The sequence below is a fragment of the Canis lupus genome, chromosome 7 (assembly GCF_003254725.2).
Source record: "Canis lupus dingo isolate Sandy chromosome 7, ASM325472v2, whole genome shotgun sequence".
Lineage (NCBI taxonomy): Eukaryota > Metazoa > Chordata > Mammalia > Carnivora > Canidae > Canis > Canis lupus.
Window position 1 is genome coordinate 46,207,592 of NC_064249.1, and position 25,311 is coordinate 46,232,902.

A 25,311-nucleotide genomic window follows, 5' to 3' on the forward strand; every position below is an offset into this window, starting at 1 on the left:
TTGGCAGATCTCCATAAGATCAAAATGCAAACAAAACCACGAATTTACCACCAAACAAGAAGTATAGAGATGAAGCTTTTGCAAAAAAAAAAAAAAAAAAATTCCACTTGCAATCAGGCCAGGCTTATCACTCTATTAAAGCATGTATACCTCTAGGCTGAAGAGACTTGATAAGAACTGTAGGTTGAGGGCAAATATTCTTTTTGATGAGTCCCAACCATCATCTTTTCAATGAATCTCTGACCACTATACCATGTGAATCTCTTTCCTTGAGCTCCTATAACCTCCATAAGCCATACCTGTACTTATTTTGTCATGTCTTTTATAAATAAACATTATTTCTTTAACAAATAAGCATGCTGAGAGAAAATACTTTATCTAAAAATCCTGTATGTCCTATGCTAGGTAGCACAAAATCATGTGCTTTACTAGAAACCATTTATGGTTTTATGATTTAGTTGAGTTCTATGTCATGAAGGGAACAGTGTTCATAATTCAATATACAGTTAGAACTTACTTTGTTTTAGATATTTGCAGAAGTTTGTACAATGTGTGGAGATACAGAAGTAGATGATATGATCCCGTTCTTGGAGAAATCTGTAAAGGGGAATACATTCTGTGTATTTTACCCATCCTTAGAGAACTAGCTGTAGACTTAGGCAAGGAATGAATACATTTTTGAAATAAAGTTACCTATTATTACTGTTGGGTCAATATTTCTCTTGGTAACCCTTGGGTTTATATAATACAGTGAAATCAAGTCTGTTCATTTCAGTAGAGGTGAGAATAATAAAGCATCTCAAAGAAGATAAAGGACTCCATTCTGTTTGGTTTTGATATATTTAAATATTTGATGTCTAATTGAGTGAGTATCTCATGTCAGATATTGGATTAGATGCTAAAAATACAAAAAATAATTAGGTTACAATCTCTGAATGCTTAGTTATCAAGATATTTTAGTAGACAGTGAATTTTCCTGTTACGCTTTGTAGAGGTAGAAACTGAACTCAGTTCATGGAAGCTGTCATAAAGCATGATAGATACTATGAGAGGGCTTTGTTAAGTGTCCCTAGACCTCAGTTATCTTATTTATAGAATGGGGCTTATGATACCTACCACTCTTACTAGTTGGATTATTGTTAGATAAAAAACCAACTGGTGAAATAGACAGATGCCAAAGCTCTGTAAGAGGTTATCAGTTTTCTCACTCAAAAGGCATTGTTTTTAATGGTTTCTGATTACCACTAAGTGGTACCACCATTTCAGTAGCTACTCACTACGGAAGAATGGGTGGTGGCTGTTGGCCTCTGAGACACTGACATTTGGAACTGAATGGATCCCAGGACCTACATTTGGCATGAGTCTAACTTGTGGGCTTGGAACGGATGAGAGGGAGCAGTACTCCCCCTCTCAAGGCTCATGGCCTGTCTGCTTCTCAGAAGTTCCTTGGCAGAGTTCCCTGGTAGGAAGGGTAAAATCAGAGACAGCCCCAGAGCAGACAAACTGTACATCTGTGTGTAATGTGATGTAATTCTCTAATTTACATACCTATCTGGGATGCGTAAATGTTTCCAAGCCACATTGGGGGAAGGCTCATAGGTTTTCAACAAAAATTTTAGAAGGCCTCCTCTAGAAAATAGAGCTATGTAAATGTGTCCAGAACTCACCCCTTACCCTCTTCCTCTATTAACTACCCTTTGTATACTACACATCTGACAAAAAAAAAAAAAGAAAAAAAAGAAAAAAAAAGTCAAGTGTCAAAGCATGGCAGCTCGTTTTCTGGGCTTGGTGAATTGGCCTGCTTATTGCTTCATGGACAGGGGAAGAACTAAATACTGAAAGGTGGGTGGTCCAGGAGTGAGATCACCAGCTACATTTTTCTTACTTGGGCTGAGACCAAAGTTGTTATTAAGAATCCCAGTGAAGATTGCAAAAGTCCTTCTATCTTCTGTTCCCTAAACAATCCTCCAATCTCTCTGCTGGTACAGAACAACATATGGATTGGTCAATACAGCCTGCTCATCACATATTTCTCTTTACCCTGGAGTTATGGATATACTATCTGAGCTGATTTTGTCTCTTTCTGAGAATTAGATAAAAGGTACCATTCCCATGTGAATGGCCAATCTTTTTTTTTAAATTTATTTTTATTTATTTATGATAGACATAGAGAGAGAGAGAGACAGAGACACAGGCAGAGGGAGAAGCAGGCTCCATGCCGGGAGCCTGACGTGGGATTCGATCCCGGGTCTCCAGGATCGCGCCCTGGGCCAAAGGCAGGCGCCAAACCGCTGCGCCACCCAGGGATCCCGTGAATGGCCAATCTTAAAAATTTAGGCTGCTCTGTCATCTTACTGCTTCATGGAGCTAACTCTGCAATTTTTTTCTTTTCTCTTTTTCATTTTTTACCTTACTTTCTTATTTATGTCTCTTAAAACATGCTTTTGTCTTATATAATGTTATTCTTTAGAACTCATATTTACTGATGTCTCTTTTACTGGCCCTCTTAGAAGTACTTTATATATACAAACTCATTTAATCCTCGCTATTTAAGTATGTATTATTACCTTCATTTTAGAAGTGAAGAAGCTGAGGGACAGATAAGAGGGAACTCATGGAGAATGATAGTACTGGTATTGTAATATGGACAGCCTGGCCCAATTCTCATGTATTACAATCACCCCATATGTCCAGCTCTCTTCCACTCCCATTTCTCCTTCCTAGTATTGCTTTCTCTTTGGTTTCTCAAGAAACTGTATTTCTAACCCCAACTTTCATACCATCCCCATAAAACAATTTATCATATTTTTTTCACTATTGCTATTTTACTGAAATCTCTTTTTTAAAAAATCTCTTTTTTAAAGTCATCTGTGAAATTTAAGTCATCTGCTCCTATGGCCATCCTGATCCTTCTTGATATATCCATAGTAAAATCCTAGTTCTTCTTTCTAATTATTTTTCTTTCTACCTCATCACTGTAGGTATCCCCTCTAGGATGCCCTAGAGAGATTAATCCCAGAAGAGAAACTCAGAATTAGCAAGTCAAAGTGACTAATAGTCCAACACAAGTACTCAGTAATAACTTTCAGAACTATAGTTTAGTTGGACTTGGTGATGGGTCATGAGGAAAAAAAGGACTCAAGGGTGACTCCCAGGTTTTGGACCTGGGTCACAATGAAAAGTGTCATAAAGTTAGGAAAAATAGTAAATTAAGAAAAAAATGACTTAGAATATAAGCTTAAATATTTAATTTATAAGCTTGAAGTATTGGCAGTGCACTCAGATGAAAGTGTCTGTCAAGCAGCTGAAAATATAAAGTGAAAATTTATAAGGGAAAGTGAAGTGGAGATAGAGATTATAGCATCACTTTTATGGAGATGTTGGCTGAAGCCATGGACATAGGTGAGATTGTAAAAGGAAACAGTGTGAGCAAAAAAAAAAAAAAATTCATAATGGCCCATTCCACGAAAAATAAAATACCGAATGGTCAGCTAAGAACGTAAAGCCTTTTGGAATCTGGCAACAGACCTTTCAATTCAACTGAAGTTGAATTCAGTTCAATAATTGAGTCTTTCTTTTGTCAACAAGAGAGAATGAGAAATAGAAACATTTATTATTCAGGGTGTTTGGTTGCAAACAACAGAGACAAAACTTGGGTAAATTAAGCAGAAAAGGAATTTTATTGGAAAGATATTGGATAATTTCAAGAATAATTGGGAAGGCTCATGAACAAACCAGAAAATGGGCAGACGCTGAAGTAGGCAGGTCTGCCAGAACTACATTCAAGGAGATGCCACAGAAGGAATCTGACCTCCAATACCGGGACTGGGCATTAGAATTTGCCACTGACACTGTTGCCAGGAGATACATGCTGTCACCGCTGTTGGAAGGCTTTCCAATTTGCTCCCTGTGTCTTTGCTTTATTTGCTCCTAATTAAAGTCCCAGGGAAAATATCCAATTGATTGAGTTTCAGCGAAGTGCCTGTAGTCTAGCTGCCAGGAGCTGGGGAAGACATATCTGTCCTTCTCTAAGGGAGTGAGTTCAAATACTGAGTAAGCTCAAAAGGGCAAACATCTATTATCTTCTTACAACTTACATGTCTGGTGAATGAGATGGGTATATAGGAAAATGTACTAAATTAATTATATTCCATACAGTATGAGTAAAGCACATATTAATTTTTAATAAAACATCTAATTTCATTTATGTTTTCAGCATTTGATCACAAAGTTATACTTTGTTCAGTAGTTCTAAGGCCATTTCCCCCTTATTTCTACTTGTTAGAACTCAGTCTCTCCCTTAAGTCATAACACATACACCATGTCCTCTATGAAACTTTCCCCAACTATTTCAGCTACCAATAATCTCCCTTATAATTTTTTGTGCTAATTTTATGACACTCATCCCAAAAAGAACAAAAACTGTACCTCACATTCTTTAGATACTTGGGCTAACAAAGTACATGCACAAATGTTTAGTAGGCATTAGCTAGGTGATAGAGGAATGTAGAACTGTCAAATAAATTGTCAAAAACCAATCATGCAATTCTTAATGCATAAGAGTATAAAGGACTTGATCATTTTATGGTAAATTTTTTGAGAGAGCCTTCCCATACTTTGAGCCAAGTAAAAAGGAATTTAAGGAGATTCCTTGGAAAAATAAGGGCTCTGACCACATATGCTTCCCCATCTGCAGGCTTCTTGTCTGAAATGAGGTAGGAAAGTATTTATTTTGAAGCCAATTTGGAGTTTTATGGGATTGGACGTTTTAATTACTAAATCAAGACTTGTGTTGCTAGAAGGAACTAGTAAACAATTTGTATGACATAAGTGTGATAAGTAAAGTTCCTGCCCTGGGCCAGATTTAAAGAGACCAGGTGGCAGTTAGGGGAAAGGAGATGGGAGGTGGTGGTGGTGAAGAAAACAAGTTAAGTTGACTTTCTATTACACTCTGTAAATCCTGTTTTCGTAAAGTAATGGTTACCTTTGTCAACAATAATTAAACAATGTTCATGGCAGAACTCTGTAGAGTTTGGGCAGAAAATGGCCTTTCTGAGATTATACACATCATGATTCTTCTCTTTCAATAGCTGCATTCCTTGTAGTTCTGTCACTGTTCTACTGGTCATGGGTAATATCACAGCTGAGCCTTTTGTTTAAGAGCATATCTTATCACACTGTCATCATGTTGGATGGAGAAAACGAACTTGCCTATTATCCCTCCTTCCCCTGAGTTATGATTCTAGCTCCACAGGTCCGGAGAGCGACTTCTAGGATTCTGACACAACCTTTTCATTACCTTCCTTGATGCTGATTTTTAGTTTTCATTTTGCTACCAGGACAACTTTGTATTTCTAACTGACTTCATGAGCTAATTAATAAATACCCATTTCTGCAAAGGTAAGAGCAAAGCCTATCTCAATTATTCTCTACATAGGCTACTTCCCATAGTATTTCATCTAGTCAATTACCTAATGATTTGATCAAGGATCTAGAGAATGCTCAAAGTGGAAGAATTGTTACAGGCAATCAGGCCACCTATTCTTGACCATAATGTTGAGACCCATGGAGGAATGTGAGATATGTCACAGCAATGGTCACTAAAAAGAGTTAAATGCTTAAATATATAGATGACTTCTCTTTTTATACAATACTTTTCAAGTTTATCTTTCTAAAAATAACTCCCATTTTCTTGCAATGCATTGTATGCTTACTTGACTCGGGTAAAAAAAGGAGGGATGCATGGCAGCATACCTTTCTGGGATATATATGCATTACACCTCATCTTATCTATGCTTTAGGCATAATGATGCTGCTAATGATAAACTATTCAACACCGTAGAGCCATTTCTATTGTGAAGACTCCCCAGACCAAAGGCCACATGGCCTCCTCTTCATTTCTAGCTCTCCTTGCTTATATAATAGATTCAACCTACTGTACACTGCTGGGTGATGACTTTTACCTTATTAACCTTGCTTCTTTAACATCACTGAGCATGTTTCATGTTTCTGTATCAACTCCATTGAGTTGAAAAATCTCTTAGTGGTAAGATCTATAATTTGTAGTATTTATAACCCTACAGCTATATAATTCATTCTTGAGGGTAGCCCGGGTGGCTCAGCGGTTTAGCGCCGCCTTCAGCCAAGGGCATGATCCTGTAATCCCAGCATCGAGTCCCACATCGGGCTCCCTGCGTGGAGCCTGCTTCTTCTCCCTCTGCCTGTGTCTCTGCCTCTCTTTCTCTCTGTGTCTCTCATGAATAAATAAATAAAATCTTTTTAAAAAATAATTCATTCTTGAATAAAATTAGGGACTGACTAAGCCCTTTGGAAATATATGGTAAATATGTTTTCCCCTCTTCAATTATCTTAATAATCCAGCCAGCATTAATGCCTTGAACTAATTATAGAAGCAAATGTCTAAGGAGTGACAAGTGCAGAAAGTAGTCTTGTGCTCCTTGATATGCATGACCTAGCCCAATGGAGAAGCCAGGGATTTCATTATGTTTTGCAAACTTCAGACTTCAAGAGAAGGTTCTGCTTGAACTTATATGCAGACTTATTTATAAAGACTTAAGTCTTTGTATTTTCTGGTCCTTTTTTAGATATATCTCTCCCTGTGGCTTATCATAACAACAACACTCAAGTCTTATCTTTGAACATGCTGTCCACATAGATGGAATGCCAATGCCAATGCTTGCTTGGTGACCTGGAACCAACTAACTGGATAGTTTAATAATATAACGCTGTTCTTCCAGCCCTAAGTTTTAAAAGAAAGTGGAAAAGTCCCAATAAAACCAGCTACAAGTTACATTCACATGCTTACGTTGACAGAGACACCTAAATTCCATATACTGATTCTACCACCTTAGATGCATAATCCAAGACATTACCAATTCTCTAAGCAACAGACTTCTCATTTGTCAAATGGTTTATAACAGCATTTACCTTATTAGGTTATTATAGGAATTAAATAAGATAATCACGTGTAAAACACATATACCAAATGGCAAGTGCACAGGGAGCGCTCAATGTCAATTGACTATAAATAATGATAAAGATACATTATAGTAAAATGAAACTATTTTGCTCATTTGAATAACACTATCAACTTAGGTTTGACTCCTCTTATACATTCCTTTTATGTATTTTAATGTATATTCACATTTTACCAATTCTATTTGATCTCCTTCTCCAGTAATCATTTTAGACCAAGAGAATTCATGTTTTTTTTTTTTTTTTTTTTTTTTGAGAATTCATGTTTAAAATGGTAATCCAGAGTTCTGGTTTTGGTGAAGTTGGGATAGCTTGTTTTGGACTCATCCTTTAAGCAGATGATAATTAGAAACTTTGGGGAAAGTATTTTTTTTTAATCGTGATAATATTTGACTCACAAGAATCATTAATAAATGCTAAAATAATGTGTGAAAGTTTGATGAGTAAAAGGATATTTACATAGTCTGAAAATATCTCTCCACAAGATACTTTTTAATTATAAAGGTAAATCTATTTACATAATAGTGGAGCAATCTGGCAAGAAGCCATGTCAACTAAGTAATCAAAATTAACATCACAGGTAACGAAACAAATCAACATCTTTGGCCTGCTGACAGGCACTGAAAACAGCATCACTTCTGAAGTTTTACTGCCCCAAATTCATAATCTGAATCTAGTCATGAAGAAATATTTGAAAGGCCCAAATTAAGGGATGTCCTATTAAATAAGTGGTCTTACTAATCAAAAATATCAAGAACCTGAAAGACCAAAAAGACTGAGGAATTATTCTAGAATTTTTCACTGTTGAATACAGAAGCTACCAGTTACATGTGAGTATTTAAATTTAAATTTAAAATGAAAAATCCAATTTCTCAGTCATACTACCTGCATTTCAAGTGTTCAATAGCTGCATATGGCTAGAGGCTTTTCTAATGGGTAGTGTAGACATAGAACATTTCTATTGCCACAGTAAATTCCATTTGCTCTTTTCTAGACTAAAACAGGCTAAGAAGCCACAAAATCCTTGATCCAGAATTTTGTTTTACTACAAAGGACATAATTGGGAAAATTGGCAAAACTTAAATAATATTATATTATTAATTTCATGATTTTGATAATAATACTTTGGTTATTTGTTCTTTAGGACACACATGTTAAATCAAGTATTTAATGATGAAGGATCATCATGTCAGCAAATTATTCTCCAAAGGTGTAGAAAAAATATGTATATTTATATATATGAAATATTTATAGATAAATACATGGTTAGGATCATATTCAACAAAAGAAACACAAGGCAGCTACACTGAAGTCTGTGAGACTTGCCATAGAGGAAATAAAAAGGGCCTAAATTAATGGCGAAATAAGCCACAATCATGAATTCAAAGAGTCTATTGTAGATATTTTCTCTAGTTGATTTATGGATTCAACAAATTCCCAATAGATTTTCTAATTTTTTAAAATAGTTTTAGAAACTGAGTTGATTATAAAATTTATATGGGAATGCAATGGTGTAGAACAGCCCATGAAATATTTTAGAAAAGAAAAACGAAATTGGACTAGTTAAATTAACTGACTTCACATCTTACTACAAAGCTACTATAATTAAGGAAATGTGACATTTGTGTATAAACAGACATATAGGTCCAAGAAATAGAATAGGGAATCTACTTCTAGACTCACTCATATGCTGTCAATAGTTTTGGCAAAGAAGCCCAAGCAACTCAATAGAGAATATAGAAAGTCTCTATAACAAATTATATCAGGACAACTGGATAAACTTCTAGGAAAAAAGAATATTTATGTATGTATGTATGTATATATGTTTTTTATTGCAGTTCGATTTGCCAACATATAGCATAACACCCAGTGCCCTCCCCGAGTGCCCGTCACCCAGTCGCCCCAACCTCGCCCACCTCCCCTTCCACTATCCCTTGTTCATTTCCCAGAGTTAGGTGTCTCTCATGAACGTTGATTTCTACCTCACACCACACACAAAAATTAATTCAGGATGGGCTATAGATCTACACATAAAAGCTCTGTTTGCTAAAGTAAAACAGGGTATTTATTTTTATGACCTTGGGGTAGACTTTTTTTTTTAGAAATGACACCAAAAGCAATAAGGAAAAAAAAATCATACATTAAACAGCATCAAAATTAAAAACTTCTGCTCACATTAATTTAACTTCATTTCATAGAGAATGCAGAGAGAGAGGGGGATTCCTCTGAGACTTGAGTGTAGAAACAGAAAGAGACTAGTTTGACTCCAGTTGCTCAGCTTTCTATCATTATTGGAAGCTGGAATTGAGATTTAGGTTAAATTTCAGTAATAAAGGAATAAAATTATAGTTTTACACATGACTTGAATTATTTAGATTTCAAATACATTATGTGAGTTTGCAGAATCTGAGAAGTACATGTATTGAAGGAAATATTATCCAAGGGATACTGCTTTGGGGCTCAGAATGTGTCATCCATTTTAGGAGAAAAACCTATCCCTCAGTCCTTTATTTTGGATCTATATGGTCAGAAACCCTTGTTTCTTTCTTAATTGATAGAAAATGAATCCCAGTTCTACTTTTTGCCTGGCAATGGATATATGTTAAAATGGCTCTGGAAGCCCATTTTGGTGGCTAACCTTTCCATGTGAAAAGCCTTAGTATCTGACAGAGCATAGCCATTCAGTTTCTTTAGCATAATTTTCATAAAGTTCTTTTAAAAAAAGTATTTATGTTTTTACAGCAGTGTAATTATCTAAATTTAAGCCTTTTCTATAAAGCTCAACTGAAGACTATGGTTAAGAGTTATTTTTAAAATTTTCTCTTTGTAATGTTCTCATGACCTTAGACAACTTAAACTTTTAAGAATGTTCTTTACTTATTCTTAAAACAGTGTTGTTATTCCCTGAGCTGACGCATTCACAGGGCTGATGTTCTCTTATCCATTCTGCCTGACTCTAGTTCTGGGACCTGATTCTTTAGATTTAAGTTCATACCTCCTTCTACTAGTTGATAAAGATTGACTAATTTTTTTTTTTAAGATTGACTAATCCTTAACTTGTATTACCATTATTCTGTCCACAATTGGATGGTACTTGTCTCATAGTCACAGTTTGCCATGGTTTCATCATTTTGGTGAGAATTATTATTTTCTTCCCTCTCAGGAATTCTATTTTGGGAATATAAAGCATCCTCTTAAACTCTCCTTTTGGTTATACCCTTTTGGGTTATTTTACAGATCCAAATTGTTTTGTATGGATGTAATTACCTATGGCCTTAAAAACTAAATATCGCACTGATTGTGGGACAATTAATTGAGCCAATTATGTGAATTGTTTATGTTTATATTTTATGTGATGTAGGTACAGCTCATGTCTCCTCAAGTCTTGGAATGTATAAGCAGTGAATCAAGTCTCAGATGAGTTTAATGATTTTGCTATTTCTGGCAGCAAAACAAAATCTATGTTTCATTTCTGAGAGAATGTACAGCTTTTTTATGTTCCCAGCGCCCCATATTAAATCACATCAATGTGATTTAAATAGCCTAATTGAGACAATTGTAGCCTTTGTAAGGCCAAAACTTAGATTTCCAAGCACTTTCTTGTTAATTTTGCTATTTGATATAACCCTTTATAGATTATCAATATAGATAGTATTACTCTTCCTATTTTCAGATGAGGAAACGAAGACTTCAAGAGGTGAAATAATTTATCAATGGTAACAAATAAGTGAGGAAAATATATGCACTAGAATCTGTATCTCTGATGTCTGGTCTGCAATCTGTTTTTCCATAATCAACAGATTACAATCAAATGGCAAAACAGCAAATATAAGTAAATTTCAAGAAGATACCTAAAACAGTAACACTTTCATTTAAATGCAAAGGCAAACAACAACAATTACAACAATAAAGTTAAGACTCTTAAAGCTCTTGCAGTAAATTGCCTGATTATATTTGATAACTTTTCTCAGATAAATAAATCTTAGTTTTACCCTTCTATAAGTGCCTTTCTCACTTAGTCTCACAAATAACATATTCTGTTCATACAAATATAACTAGAAACAGTTCTTGCAATTTTTCTCCCTCCTTTCTCTTTCTCTCTCTTTTTTTTTTTATGATTATGGCAACATTGACAGCTGTGTTCATTGCAATCTATGGCTAGCTATACCTTTAAGTACCTAGCTTGGAAATCATTTTGTCCCTTTAGATTTGAAAAATTACACCCCCGTCTCCCAATTCAAGATACTCTGAGACAGAGCCATGCTGTCTGCAGAATATTAGTTCTGAGAATAGGATTGCTGTTTGCACTGCACACTCTGCTCTCTTGCCAGCAATAATCAAAGCGAGCTTGTATTTCTTTAATGACAAAACCTCCCGGTGTGTTAATTTGGTTCTCTGTGACACTACATCTTGTCAGAGGAGTGAGAGAAATGGGAAAACATACATTAATATCACTGTCAGCCAAGTGGTACATTTTTCTATGTAATCCATATCTGGAAGGTGAAGGTCTTTGCCTCTCCACCTTTTGGAGGGTTTCTGGGTTCTGGGAAAGCTGTGGACTCACACTTTCCATTGTATCCAAAGGGACAACTTTTCCCACATGACTGCTCACTCTAGCCCAAAAAGGAATTTTTCTCTGCAGTGAGAAATCCGTCTACCATGGAGCATCATCTCACCACTGCCCCTAGATATGCATTATCTATAATGTAGAGGGAAAAGGAGAAGGTTTCTCATCACAGAGGCCTGACACTGACTGGCTGGCTCTATAACAGTGGAACGGTCACTCCAAACTCAGGACCCTCACTCAAAAAATAATATTGATTCTTAATTCAGTAAAGTCACAGTACTCATCCCCTGCTCTACTAAGACCTATTGCTGGTTTGTGCAACAAAATAACAACTTAGCTCAGAGGTGGTCCTGAAATGCAGTTCTAGGTATTTCAAAGTATGATTAAGATGGGACCTGAGGCTGGGGAGTGTCATCCCAGGATAGCTCCTGAAATGTCTATTTGCTCGTATCAGATATTTCAAAACTGCAGAATCTTTCAGCCAACCTGTAAACCTTGCAAGTTCCAATGATAATAATTCTGCCAACACAGCCACATGTGCTGCCAATTGATTTTAAAGTGCTACCATTCCTTGAGGTTTTGTAGGTATCTTCTTTTGCCTTCCAGTTTTAGGCGATTTCTACATCGTCCAAGCTTGTATTTTAGTATTGGGCTTCTTTAGCAGATGGCAGTGCTTAAACTGATGGTGGCTGGTTCAAGAAATCATTTATTCCTTTGAATGAGCAACTGACTCCCAAATAGCTCACTAAAGAGGAACTAGCACTTTCCTTTCCTCTTTCCTTTCTCATCAAGAATGCTCTGGGTTCACAGCAACCACTGGAGCCTGTCAGCATGCCCATCATGACTGCAAACCAGCCCAGCTGAGGGGTGCACTTGCGGGAAGTTCTCAGGGCCTGGGTGTTTGGTTTGCCTCTTCCTGTTTGCCTTGTAGCTTTAAATAATGTGGTTGCTTCACAACCACTTGTTTTTTGAGTGGGGAACAGGTCATATTTTTCTAGCAGATAAAATGACTTCCCACCATTCACTCGTTGTTATTTCCCCTTTCTGAAGGGCGGTCTGATGAATGCAGGGCAATGTGTAATACACGCTTTCCTGTTTTCTGCTCCTTCTCCATTGGGCTTGTCAGTCAGTCATGGGCTTGGTTCTGAGGAGGATGTGGCATTCATGAGAAGGTCGAAGAGAATTTGCTTGTGTTATCCTTCTCAGCACATATTCTAGTTCTGTACTGGAATCAGGTGCCAGTTGGCAGTTGATAATACCTAAGATGCTATATATCCAGGTTATGCATTGGTAAGTCAGACATTAATAAGGGGAGAATAACAGAAACCCAGTATTACATCACAACTTCATGAGGTATCCTATCATACACCTCTGTAGTAATTCACTGATGAATTGTAATATGATTTGGTTGGTGAGATACTAATCACGGGATTAAATTGACTTTGGGAGAAAAAAGAGAAAATGATATGTTTAGGGTCTGGGCTGTTTTAGACAAATACCACTTGACTATTCGTCACTCCTGATCTCACATCTTCCACCAAAAATCTCTCTTCATATCACTGCTCCCATCGTCTTTGTTGAAGGCTCAGCATCCAGCCAGCTTCCCATCTTAGTTTAGCTTTATCCCACTACGGGCAAATCTGAACTCCCTTTCTGTCTCTAGAGATCTGCTATTATCTGGTGTTTCAGGGGAGGAGATTGATGTTGGTCATCTATCCCATGGCCAGTGGCATTGAGTAGAAATAGTTGTTTGAGTAGCAAGCACAGACATACGAATATAGCACCAGAGAACTTTTCATTCTCTGGAGACATTTTCTTCTTAAAAACTTTATCAAGGAAGTTTTCTATTTAGCTTTAATTTATTAATCCTAAATGAACTAGGAATAAAGTATGTATGGGTAATGAATTCAGGCCATGGTATTTCTGTTATGTGATATATCATGTCATTCAGAGCTATTTCTGAGAAAGAAAACTTTGTTTATATGGTAAGAGCTTCGAAGTTCCCTTAACTCAATATGTCAAATAAAAAACTATCTAGTTTGCCCTCATAACTAATATTCAATTTATTCTGAAAACTTTTTTCTTTATAATAAAGTATTTCCTGCTGAATATGTAAATATTTTATTAAAATTAGCATCTATTTCAAGACACAGGTGGGAATAAAACTTGATACATATTGGGTAGTAACTAGGAAAGGTAGTGACTGTAAAGATGGAGTGGTGTATTGAGTATATAGATTTTGCTTACTACATATACTTCCAAGGGTCTGTCCCATTGACATATCTTAGCAAGATAAATGCAATGTGATAATCAAATCAGGCCTTGGGTCTGAGGCCTCAGCTGGAAGATCGTGAGTCGGCTATTGACTGTACACCCCATTAATTCAGTTCTTGACTTCAGTGAACAGTGAAAACTAATCTTCAACTCCTTCAGAGGCACCCAACTTTCTTGTACAGAAGAGATACATTAACCAAGTAGGATCATCTCCTCTTGTTTACCTGATAGTCTCTTTGGCTGGGAAGAAAATATTCTGGACCCTTGGATCAGTTGGGGTAGATCCTAAGCTTTGAGAACCAGAAATCCACAATTCTGAAGAGGAATCACTTTGGAGAGCCTCAGATGGTGTCAGTAGAAAAGGAAAGTTCTACAGGAAAAAGAGGAAGAGGCAAAGATAACCTGGGTCAGCCTGGTAGCAGGTCTTAGATTAAATGTTCAATAGCTTCCAGAATTTTCTCACTTTCTGCTCTGAGCGTCCAAACTGTGCATTGGAAAGAATACTATCTTCTACTGGGAATTTCACAAAAGCCACAGTAAGTGGTAAGAAGTAGCTACATAAGAGTGTATCTACAACTGGAAGGGATAAGAATTCAGCAAAGAGCATACTTACTGTGACTTTATTCTTTCTCCTAATGTGACAAGCAGTACAGGAGGTAGGTCTTCACATATGGGATTGGGTATAATGGGATGATATCACAGAGAACTCATCACCAGACAATAAAAAGACAACATTTATTTAACAACCTAATCTTTTAGGCATAGTATGCATTGTCAAGTGGGACTGGGCATGAGGAGAGCTGATGAAGAAATTAAAGACACCTGCCCGACTTACAGCCTCACTGGAGATTTGAAACCTATATATAGGAAGTAGCTTATGGAACAATAACAAGCAAAGTATTAAAAACTAAGATTTTTAATAACAGCAGAAAAGGAGTGTGAGAAGGCAAACATCATTTCAGGTATTTATTTATTTATTTATTTATTTATTTATTTATTTAGGCATTACCCCCAAATAGCAAAGGAACAGGAAGTAGGAAAGGAGTAAAAAAGAATGTAAGATGAATACATGAAAGGCACATTTTAATTCTTGTCTAGTATTGAAATTTGGACCATTAAAAGGAAACATTCTCTAATGTCATGGGGCCTGGTGGACCCTTTATTCCCTTCTATGGTGGTCAGAAAGTCAAAGATTTTACATGATCTCTAGTAAGTCTTATCTTTCCCATGAACCTGACCTTACCATCCCAACCACAGAGATGGTCTCCTTTTCTGAAGTCCTTATCATTTATTGTTTTCCCTGTTCTGATCCCCAGTTCCCAAAGGTGTGTATTCAGCCACAGATTGGAGGAATGTGGAGGTGTATCTCAGGAAAGAGTGGGGCTGAAAGACAGGAACCATCAGTGAGGCGATGGGTTTTGATATCTTTGTGAAGAAAGCCAGGAGGGAACATAATAATTTCTTTCAAAGAGTTGGTGGGTTGACATGTAGAAAAAGAAATAGGTTTCTCCTCTACTTTCCCAGAGTACAAGGAACTAGGCTAATAAGTAGATAGTATTGGGAAAAGGTTTCAGTTTGACAGAAGAAAAAAAATAAAATTAATAGTTGAAGATCCCAAAATAGAACATAGAATAGCAGCTTCCTCTTTATCTGCAATACTCAAGAGAAGCTCAGTTATCATCCATCAGGGATGCTTTGTACAGGGGATTCTAGTGCAGGTCTCCAGGATGAACTAGATTAGATTATTTTAATGATTCCTTCTAAATTTAAGACTATATTATGCTAAATCAAAAGCACAAATTATGTATGTTTTACAAAAGTAACCCACGTTTATGCTAAAATTAAAATACTGATAAGAAAAAAATTACTTGTATAAATCAGACTTAAATTCACTTGTATTTTATTTTAATCTTTTCATAATTTTATTTATACACAAATCTCCTCAAGAATTAATATTCCATGGATTGTTTTCCAGTCTACAATTCCACCTCATCAATACATCTTGAGCATCTTCCTATCTTAAAAGATATAGATCTAAGTCGTATTAATAGCTGTGCTATATACTAATTCTTACTATTATACATTAAGGTTATCTTCAATTTTTTTACTATTAATAATGGGCAATGAATATCCCTATACATGTATCTTCTTAAATTTGTTTAGTGATTTCTTCAGAATATGTTTTTATAAGTAAAGCTAATAGACCAACTTTATGTACATTCTTCATATTTTTAAGGCAATATTACCCTCTAGAAAAGTAGAACTAATTCCAACTCCCAGTAGCCATATATGAGAAAGCCTGTTTACTCAAAACCTTGCCAAAGCTGAACACTCTCTTTTTTGATCCTTACAAATTTGACAGTTGAAAAATTATACCTTGTTTTAATTTTTTTATTCCTAGTGAAATTAAGCATTTTTTCATACATTTACAAGTCATTTATAATTATCTTCTATGATATGCCAATTTATATCCTTTGCTCATTTTTCTCCTGGAGAATCCTTGTTGATTTATGACATTGTATATTAATGATATTAGCCCTTTTTATTTTTGCTGCCAGTATTATTTTCCATTTTGATATTTGTCTTTTACTTATACATTGCTTTTTTTACCTAGAGAAGTTTTACATTAAAAACATTTTTAATTCTAATATAGTTAACACACAATGTTATGTTAGTTTCAGGTGTACAATATAGTGATTCAACAATTCTATACTTTACTCAGTGCTCATCATGATAATTACTCTTAATTCCCATCACCTATTTTACACTCTCCCCTCCTCAGCCACCTTCCCTCTGGTAACCATTAGTTTGCTCTCTTTATAGTTAAGAGTCTGTTTCTTAGTTTGGCTTTTTTTTTTTTTGAGAAGTTTTACATTTTTATTTGGCTTAATTTCTCAGCATATTCTTTTATAGTTCCTCATTTCTACACTATGGGAAGTTCATTTCACCTCAAGTGTGAATATCAACTTTTGAAAGCAAGGCCTGTATAATTTAATTGGAATAATATACTTCTTTATATGCCCTATGTACTTCTAGACTTATATTTACTGATTGAGGAGTCACTGGTAAAATATATATATAATTTAAATAGACAAACAGACCCCTTTCATTTACTCATTCTGATCGGAGCCCTTCTTATTATATATGGTTCCTATATATTTACCTTCTAAGATATGGCTGTGGGTAGGCTTTGAAGCAGAGCTCCCTAAGAAATTTGCATTGTTGGGAGAAACGTTTTGGGACAGAGTAGTTTCATTATTATAGGATGGATTGAGTTCACTTGTGTGTGTGTGTGTGTGTGTGTGTGTGTGTCTGTGTGCGTACACACCTTATATATAATTATTTCTCAATGTTACCTCCAAGATCTTTGGATTTCTAAAAACATTGAAAGTTTATCCGTGGTAATCATCTTCATGGGTTCCATATAATATGGAGGCTGTATAAGTATATGTGGATAGTCGTTTGCATTCATTAACAGATCTTTGTCATTATAATTGTCAATAACAAAGTAATTTATTAAGTATCTTTTCCCTACAAGTCACTATACTATGAATGATGTCATGGAGATAAAAAGGAAGAAATATATGTCTGGAAGTAAAGGTGGAATATATTGAAGAAGAGATTGCAATGCCACTGCAGTGGTCAGGATAGGGAGGTAATGAGGACCAGAATCACACTGGTGGCCACATCAGTGTGAAAAGGGGAGGTTATCTGAGCTGTGCTGTAGAAAAAGCACTGTCAGGACCATTAAGAGGTCTATTTCAAGGCTGAGGGAATCACGACTATATGTTAGGGAAAAGAAAATCATGCCATCCACAGATTATAAGACTCATTATAAAAGAGTACAGTGAGAAAATGAGTTTTATTTTTGGTGTATTTAGTGGAATCAGAACAATGCATGTTTGAGTAGAAAATGGTGTTTTTGCCTGACTATAAGCCTGGCTCTTAGCATTTAGCATCATACAAGGAGGAACAAGTCCTTGAAAATTTATACAATGTTTTAAAAAATCTTTGCAAAAATATTACCTACAGAAGTAAAATAGAAATTTTCTAAGAGGAATTAAGGGAAAATCACATTCAGATTAAGGGTAGAGCATGGGCAAAGAAAAAGATGAATGGAATAGTATGCCTATTCAAAGAGCTATAAGTAATTCAGTATTTGTGAAATGAAAAGTGGGACTTAAGAGGATTTTGAGAGATGGAACATGGTTTTCTCTGTCTTCTCTGTAAGAACTTGGAAGTCATATGCTTAAGATGGCAGTACCACAAGATGGAAGGAGCCTGAATCTTGAGTCATCATCAGTTAGCAGAAAACTATAATAAAGAGCCTTTCACCTTAACTGAGGCATAACCATTATTATGTTATACTATGAAAATTTGGGTTTGGTGTTTTTCAACAACCTGACTTAAATAACAAACATAAGTATTCCCCTCATAAACTTATTTTAAGTTTCAAAGTAACACATGATAAATGCTCATACATTGCCTAGCACCAGCACAGAGTAAGTTTTCAATAACTGTATAACAATCAATAATTATATATTATTATAATAAATTATGTTACATATCAAAAAAATTATGTTACATATCTGACATGACTATTAGTTATCCTTTCTTAGACAAATGAGAAATGGAAAAGTAAATAGAATCCAGTGCTCACTATTCACATTCTCTCCACAGTCTGAATTTTGAATTCTTCCTTTGCTACCACACCTCACCAGGAATCTTGATTATAGCACTCATCATCATGTATTGTGCTTATTTATTGGTTTATGTAGGCTTCACACCAATTTTACTACAATTCTTTGAGGGTGGGGTGGACAGTGTATTTTATATATCTTTCTAAGTCTAGAGTCCAGCATAAAATCTGGGACAAAGGAGCAGAAAACAGATATTTAATTAGATTGATAAATGATTTCTAAACATAGTGTGGTAAACTTGGACCAAAGTATGGAGATTGGCATCAATTTAACACTTTTTCTTAAAAAAAAAAAAGATTAAGAATATTTCAACAAAATAATCAGTGAGATTTTTCTCATTCTGAAGGTTTCTTTGGACCAGTGAGTTTTCCCAGTAATAACCTTTAAAGTTCACAAATTCTCTAGAAGAGGAAGGGGCAGCTTACACAAAACCACAGACAGGATTTGAGCCATGGAGCTTATCTTGAAGCTCGGCAGCCTCGTATATGCACCTGCAATGGGGCATCAAAGAGACACTTATAAAACCACAATAAGATTCTCTCTTTTTTCCCTTTTTTTTTGAGAGTGTTAGCTTCTGCCTACGGTTATGAGGAATGAAATAGCTTCCAGGAGAGATTGCTTGGGCTAATGAAACTTTAGAACCTAAAACTGAAATTTGCCACTGGGGGAGGGGCTGAGATAGTTTTGTTAGTGCACAGCTGTGGCAGGAGGCTTCAAAGGAAAGAAACAAAATTAAGAAGCAACAACCCCCTCCCTTTACCATCAAGCCCTACTGATTTCAAATCTGCTGAATGAGAGTGCAATTTAAGAAACATCTGGCACATTGGGGAGCTAGAAGGGAACCAGAACACCAGAGAAGTGAACCTGGGAACACACCTGGTGGGGCCCACTGTAATTAGGTCATGATGTGTATGTGTCCAAATAAACACAGCCTCAAAGTCCCTTAATCTCAACACATTCTCAAGGGTCTCAATCTTAAAGCCAGAATTCTAAATATGAAAGTAAGAAATGTATCCTCCCTCCTCCACAGACACGTACACACATGTGTGCATGTATGCACAGGGACACATATACATGTACACTGCTGAATATTCAAGGGAAAAAAAACAAAGATGAAGACTCTAAGATGATCCTATTATGCTAAAGACATGAAAGATCTTACACTTGAGTGATTATGTTCCAAATTAAAGTGAATAGTGGGATTTTGAGAGAGGAAAAAAAAAAAAGAAGAATGACAGTTGTGTAGCACTAATGTACTGTAAATTTTGTTTTTTAAAAGGCCCAAGTAGGAGGATGCCTGGGTGGCTCAGTAGTTGAGCCTCTGCCTTTGGCTCAGGGTGTGATCCCAGAGTCTCAGGATCAAGTACCTCATTGGGATCCCGCAGGGAGCCTGCTTCTCCCTCTGCCTGTGTCTGCCTCTCTGTGGTGTCTCTCATGAATAAATAAATAAAATCTTTTAAAAAAAGAGGTCCAAGTAGAAAAACGTATCCTGTGTTTTTGCTATCAAGATCTAAACCTTGTTGGTTAACACTGGGATGAAGGGTCAGATGTATGACAGTTACCTCTTTGAGGGAAATACACTTACGCCAATGATTTAGGTCCCACAAAGAGAAAGTTCCAACATGGGTACCCACAGCTTTAAGCAATTTTTTAATGTTAATACTTGGTTTTATAAGAAAATGTGTATTATGCCTTGTCTATACTGTCTTGTTTGCCAGAATGGCTTGCTGTGAGGATCAAATCATATAGCATATGTACCCACCTTGGAATCTCTACTATATAGATGTAAGGATTAAGGCTAACCTGGGACTATCTAAATCATCCTGTCATCTCACTTCCCTGTTCTTATTCCACTCTTTCTCTTATATCCAATTAATTCATTGTAGACTTAGAATTATAACTCAAAACAAAGGAGATGTGATTTTTTTCTCAGCCTTGTGCTGGTCAAAACGGTATCTGAAGCATTGACTCAGGTTCTTAGAGAGTCATTCTATTTTACTTTTTTTTAGAGAGAGAGTGCACAAGCATGTGGGGGAGAAGCAGAGGGAGAGAGAGAGAGAAGCAGAGGGAGGGAGAGAGAGAGAGAGAGAATCTTAAGCAGGCTCCATGCCTAGTGCCTAGCAACTCAAGGCTCAATCCCCATGACCCTGAGATCATGACCTGAGCTGAAATCAGGAGTCAGACAATTAACCACTTAACTGACTGAGCCACCCAGGTGTCCCTAGAGTGTCATTTTAAAGTGCATTGCTACTCCTAACAACCAGAATAGTGGGAAATGTAACCATTCTGAATAAGAAGACTATCTCCAATTATTTAAATGACTTATGTGAGAGAATTTTGAGGGAGGGTGGAGAACCAAAGTTTTTGGTTTTTAAAAGCCAAAGTTTTTAAACCAAAGTTTAAACTCACGGTGAATCAATACTCTGGTCCTTGGAGAAGACCACTTTGTAAGAATGAAGAATCAAATCCAGTTTTCTTGAAAGGCAGGGGAATGACAAATGTGGAGATATGCTGTGTCAATGTACATAAAGTGAAGCTTGGGCGCGTCATAGAAGCCTCTATTTGAGGCAGCGGTGAATCTTAGTCAAGACGATGTCTCCCGACTGATGACATCTAGGCTATTTTAGTGAAATTCAAAGTAATAGTAGCAGCTGTAGTATGAAAAGAAGCCCATGGCCTCAGATTCAGAGCCTGTACTCTAGTTCTATGTCTACTTTAAATCTAGCTTAATTACCTAAGGGTGGACTTTTTGAGCTTCAAATTCCACTGAGTTATATAACCATTCCTATAGACATATATCTGAAATGTTTTCTGGACAGCTACATTCTTTCCTTTATTAAAATCAGTTATCTATGTTTTGTCTTGTTTAAGTCTTATAACATCTATGTAGGGCATAGACAAATGGAAATAGACAGATCATGGTTCCTTTAAAACTAGGCTACTCTGATCTGAAGTTTAGAACCACCTAGAGTTTTGAAGGCAGGAACTCTCAAACTGGGGGCCTTCATGGAAATAATTATCTTAGAAATTATAATAATTATCTTAGAAATTCTACTTGGCTCTGAGTACATATACGTGTGTGTATGTGTTATGACCATGCTAATTCTTGGATTCCTCTATGATCTCTCTGTATATTTGGATTTACTGCTATTTCAAAACTGTTAATTGTTTTGTTCTATTTTACTTTTTCTTTCAGTTGTTGGTTCTGTTCACCTTCAACTCTGAATTTTGGTCTTCCTTAAAAGATTTATAATGTAAGCTGTCACTTGGTGCCCACTGTTCTCTCTTTGGTACTGATGACTCTTGGTTGTATTTGCAAAGGGGGAAGAGATGGTAAGAAAGTCATGAAGTAAGTGTCCCACATCTAAGCACTCAACCTTGTCTAGTCACCTGGCATGATCATAGGCAGGTTTAAGAGAGACAATGTTTAAGGAAAACAAAAATGCATAGCTTATTACTATGCGATGTTGGTCTTAGAATACATAAGCTGGGCTACACTGCATATGAGGACTCAGTAGTAAGGACTCAATGCAACCATCCTGATTCCCTTGTATGAAACTTCATGACTTAATGCTCTGATAAAGAAAAAAGTAGCAAACAAAATCCAGTGGAAAGCTCAGCAAAGTATGTGTTTCTTCCCAAAGTGTCAGCAGCTGGTTTAGCCATCCACTGCCTGCCCTTTCTACCTTGATCCTCTTCCTGGTCTGGTTAGATATTGTAAGTGCCAGGAGCCCTTACTACTAAAAGGCATCTCAGGCCAGTTTTTATGTCAACCTCCAATATATTTCTGAGAAACAAATTTCCAAAAAAATGACTAAATGGCAAATTCCAAAGAGGGCACAGCACCTAATAATGCAAGGGTTTATACCCTTCATGATGTCATAAGCTTCAGGGCCTGGCTGGCACCTACATGGAAAAATATCCTTGGCATTCAACTATACTGGCATTTCTCCTTTCCGGAGCTGAGCCCGGAATGGGGTCTTGAACTCCTGCTTGTGAGTGGATTGTACTGGTGCCAATCACTAAGCTCAGATTCATATAACTGCAGTAGTTCAAAGATGCTATCTACTGAAGACTTTGTATCATATTAGTCTTATTGCATGTTGTTTTGCTGGCCATATATTGTGAATATATTTGAATTTGACCAGAGAGTAAGAGAAATTTCAGATGAGGAGTGTGTCACAAAAAAGAGTCAATATCAAAATTAATGTTTTTGCAATCTGTAAAAACAATTTCTTTTGGAAAAAGAAACAAATAACTAAACCTCAGAATGTGCAAGTGGGTGATTCATATATTCCATAGAGTGAAAACGTTAAATTCTGAAAGCCTTTAGGCTGTGATTTTCTTGTCTCTCCTCTGTAACTTAAAATAGATGGAGGAAAAAGACAGCAGAGAGAAGGAGGGGGGATTAAATGAATCAAGAGGGGGACTGTCAAAGCTGCTATAAAGTCTGCAGGAAGGCAATAGCAGTAAGGAAAAGTAAAAAGGCTACAGTCATAAAGATGATGGCATTTGTGAAGCAGCGGAAAGAAATGTCAGAAAGGGTGCTTTCTAAATCTGAATAATATAAGACTTAGACATTTCACATTCTAGATTATTTTATTGGTTCAACCAATCCACCTTGTACTAAATTTTGCATGTGCAAATAATTGGGCGCTTCAATAGTAAGGCCTTAAAGGCTTAGGAAATTCATTTATTCTAATAATCTATATCCATCATGAAGTTTTTTTTGTTTTTGTTTTAGATTGGGCTAGGTATGTTCCATAAGATTAGTTTTAGAGTTTTTTTTTTTTTTTTTTTTTTTTTTTTTAGTTTTAGAGTTTTTAAAAATTTGATAATTCTCTAAGACAGTGATTTCCTAGCCTAGCTGTGCTTTTGGATTGCTTAGAACTTTTTTGAAATTTTATTATTTTTTTATTGTGACTTCCCAGAGGCTATCCAAAATCGACTACATTCAGAATTCAGAATTTTTGAGGTGATATATCTGGGAATCTGTGACCTAAAAGATTTGCCACATTTGGGAACCAGAATTCTGAAGCAATGGTAAGGAAATTGATCGATTAGATACTAATTTTCTAATACTCTAAAAAGACCAAAGTTACATATTAAATAATTACCATTTCAACATTTAAGGAAAAATGAGCACACAAAAGAATAATTATTTTGTGTATGATTTGCCTGATGGTAAGGTATAAACTATCATGAGACCAGTTTTGACTAACAAGTAATGTTCTTTGAAAAAAGACAATTGGAAATGGATTACAGGAGGATAAAAATAGGACCTGTAAGTTAAAATGAAGAGTGAAGAACAGCACGACTCGACTAGAAATCAGAAGAAATATGCTCAGTGTCATCTTTAAACTGGAAACTAGCTCTACTTTTCCTTTCCTGTAAAATAAGTCAGTTGGATTTTTTTAAAAGTCTGTCTTTTCAAATTTGAACATTCCATAATTCCATGATTCTGGAGACTATTGGATTTAGAGATAACACAAGGTAAAATAATAACTTAATTTGATATGCCAGTATATTTGAAATATCTTTAATTATCTTAGCATTTCTCAATAATTAAAATAGCTTTGTTTCAGTTAGAAAAGGTGGCATTTCTTTACATTCTATCAAGCTTTGAACTAGAAGTCCACCAAAGAGATTAATACATTTTTTTAGTTAAAAGATCTTTAAAAATTCTGCCCTTAGTTTTCTGGATTACCACACTTTTTCCACACTTCATTCACATGTGTGTTATTTACATCTAGACCATAGTAATAAGTACAGTGAACCAGTATTTTAATATGTTTATTAATTTATTCATGTAGTGATTGAACAATGTTGAATGGATACCTAAAATGTGCCAGAACTATAGGGGATGTTAAAGGTAGAACAGGTGAAGCTTTATGGGCTGAAGTGCTGAAGAGACATTCATTACATGATTTTATAATCAATATTAAATTCCTGTTGTGATGGGCATTCTGAAAGAAAAGGAAAATTTAGGCCAAGAACTAAGAGTCAATGCGTCTTCAGATGAGTAGGGTGGAACTAGGGCAAATCTAGAGAAGGAAAGTTAAAGCAGAGGAAGCTGCATGTATAAAAGTCCAGCAGTTGAAAGCAATATGAAAAATATGGAGAGTCAAAGAAAGTATGAGGATCAGAAAGCAAGAGAGGAGGTGTTTTAGAATTGGTTTGAGTGGTAGTAAGAGAAGTGATCATGTAGACTCTCAAGGCTATCTGTTGTAGTCAGTGTTGTTCACCAAATATTTTCAGTATTCCTTCTGGGAACATGGCAGGATGGCACCTCCCTGTGCATTTGGAGTTGGGTGAGAAGGCAAAGGGCTTTGCCTTCTTTTGATTTTAGACCTTCTCACAGATTTTAATTTGTGGTTTTAATTGTTGTGGTTTTAATTTGTGATTTACTAAGAAGTAATGATATTGAACATTTTTCACATTTGTATTTTTCATTCTTAATCTTACATTTTCATTGAAGTGTTTGTTCGAATCTGTTACCTGTTTTTTTTTTCTTTAATTGGATTATACGATTTCTTATTATTGAGTTGTCAAAATTCTTTAGTTTGGATACTAGTCCTTTATCAGATGTGTTTTACGAATATTGTCTCCAATCTATGGCTTGTCTTTTTGGTTTCTAAATGGCATCTTTTAACAATCCAAAGTTAATAACTTCAATAAAATCTACTTTGTCAAGCTATTATTTTAAGACTCAATTTATAATAGAACTGAAAAGATAAAATATCTAGGTATATATTTAATAAGAACTATATAATG

General features: G+C 35.8%; 1 long non-coding RNA gene across 1 annotated transcript; it reads right to left on the reverse strand.

The window, feature by feature from the left end:
- Positions 1-515: 515 nt before the first annotated feature.
- On the reverse strand, positions 516-21,074 carry LOC112648124 (uncharacterized). Its single transcript, XR_003128786.2, has 3 exons — positions 20,947-21,074; positions 14,062-14,207; positions 516-597 (listed from the first exon to the last, which is right to left on the reverse strand). It is a non-coding gene; the product is annotated as an uncharacterized LOC112648124 (long non-coding RNA).
- Positions 21,075-25,311: the final 4,237 nt, after the last annotated feature.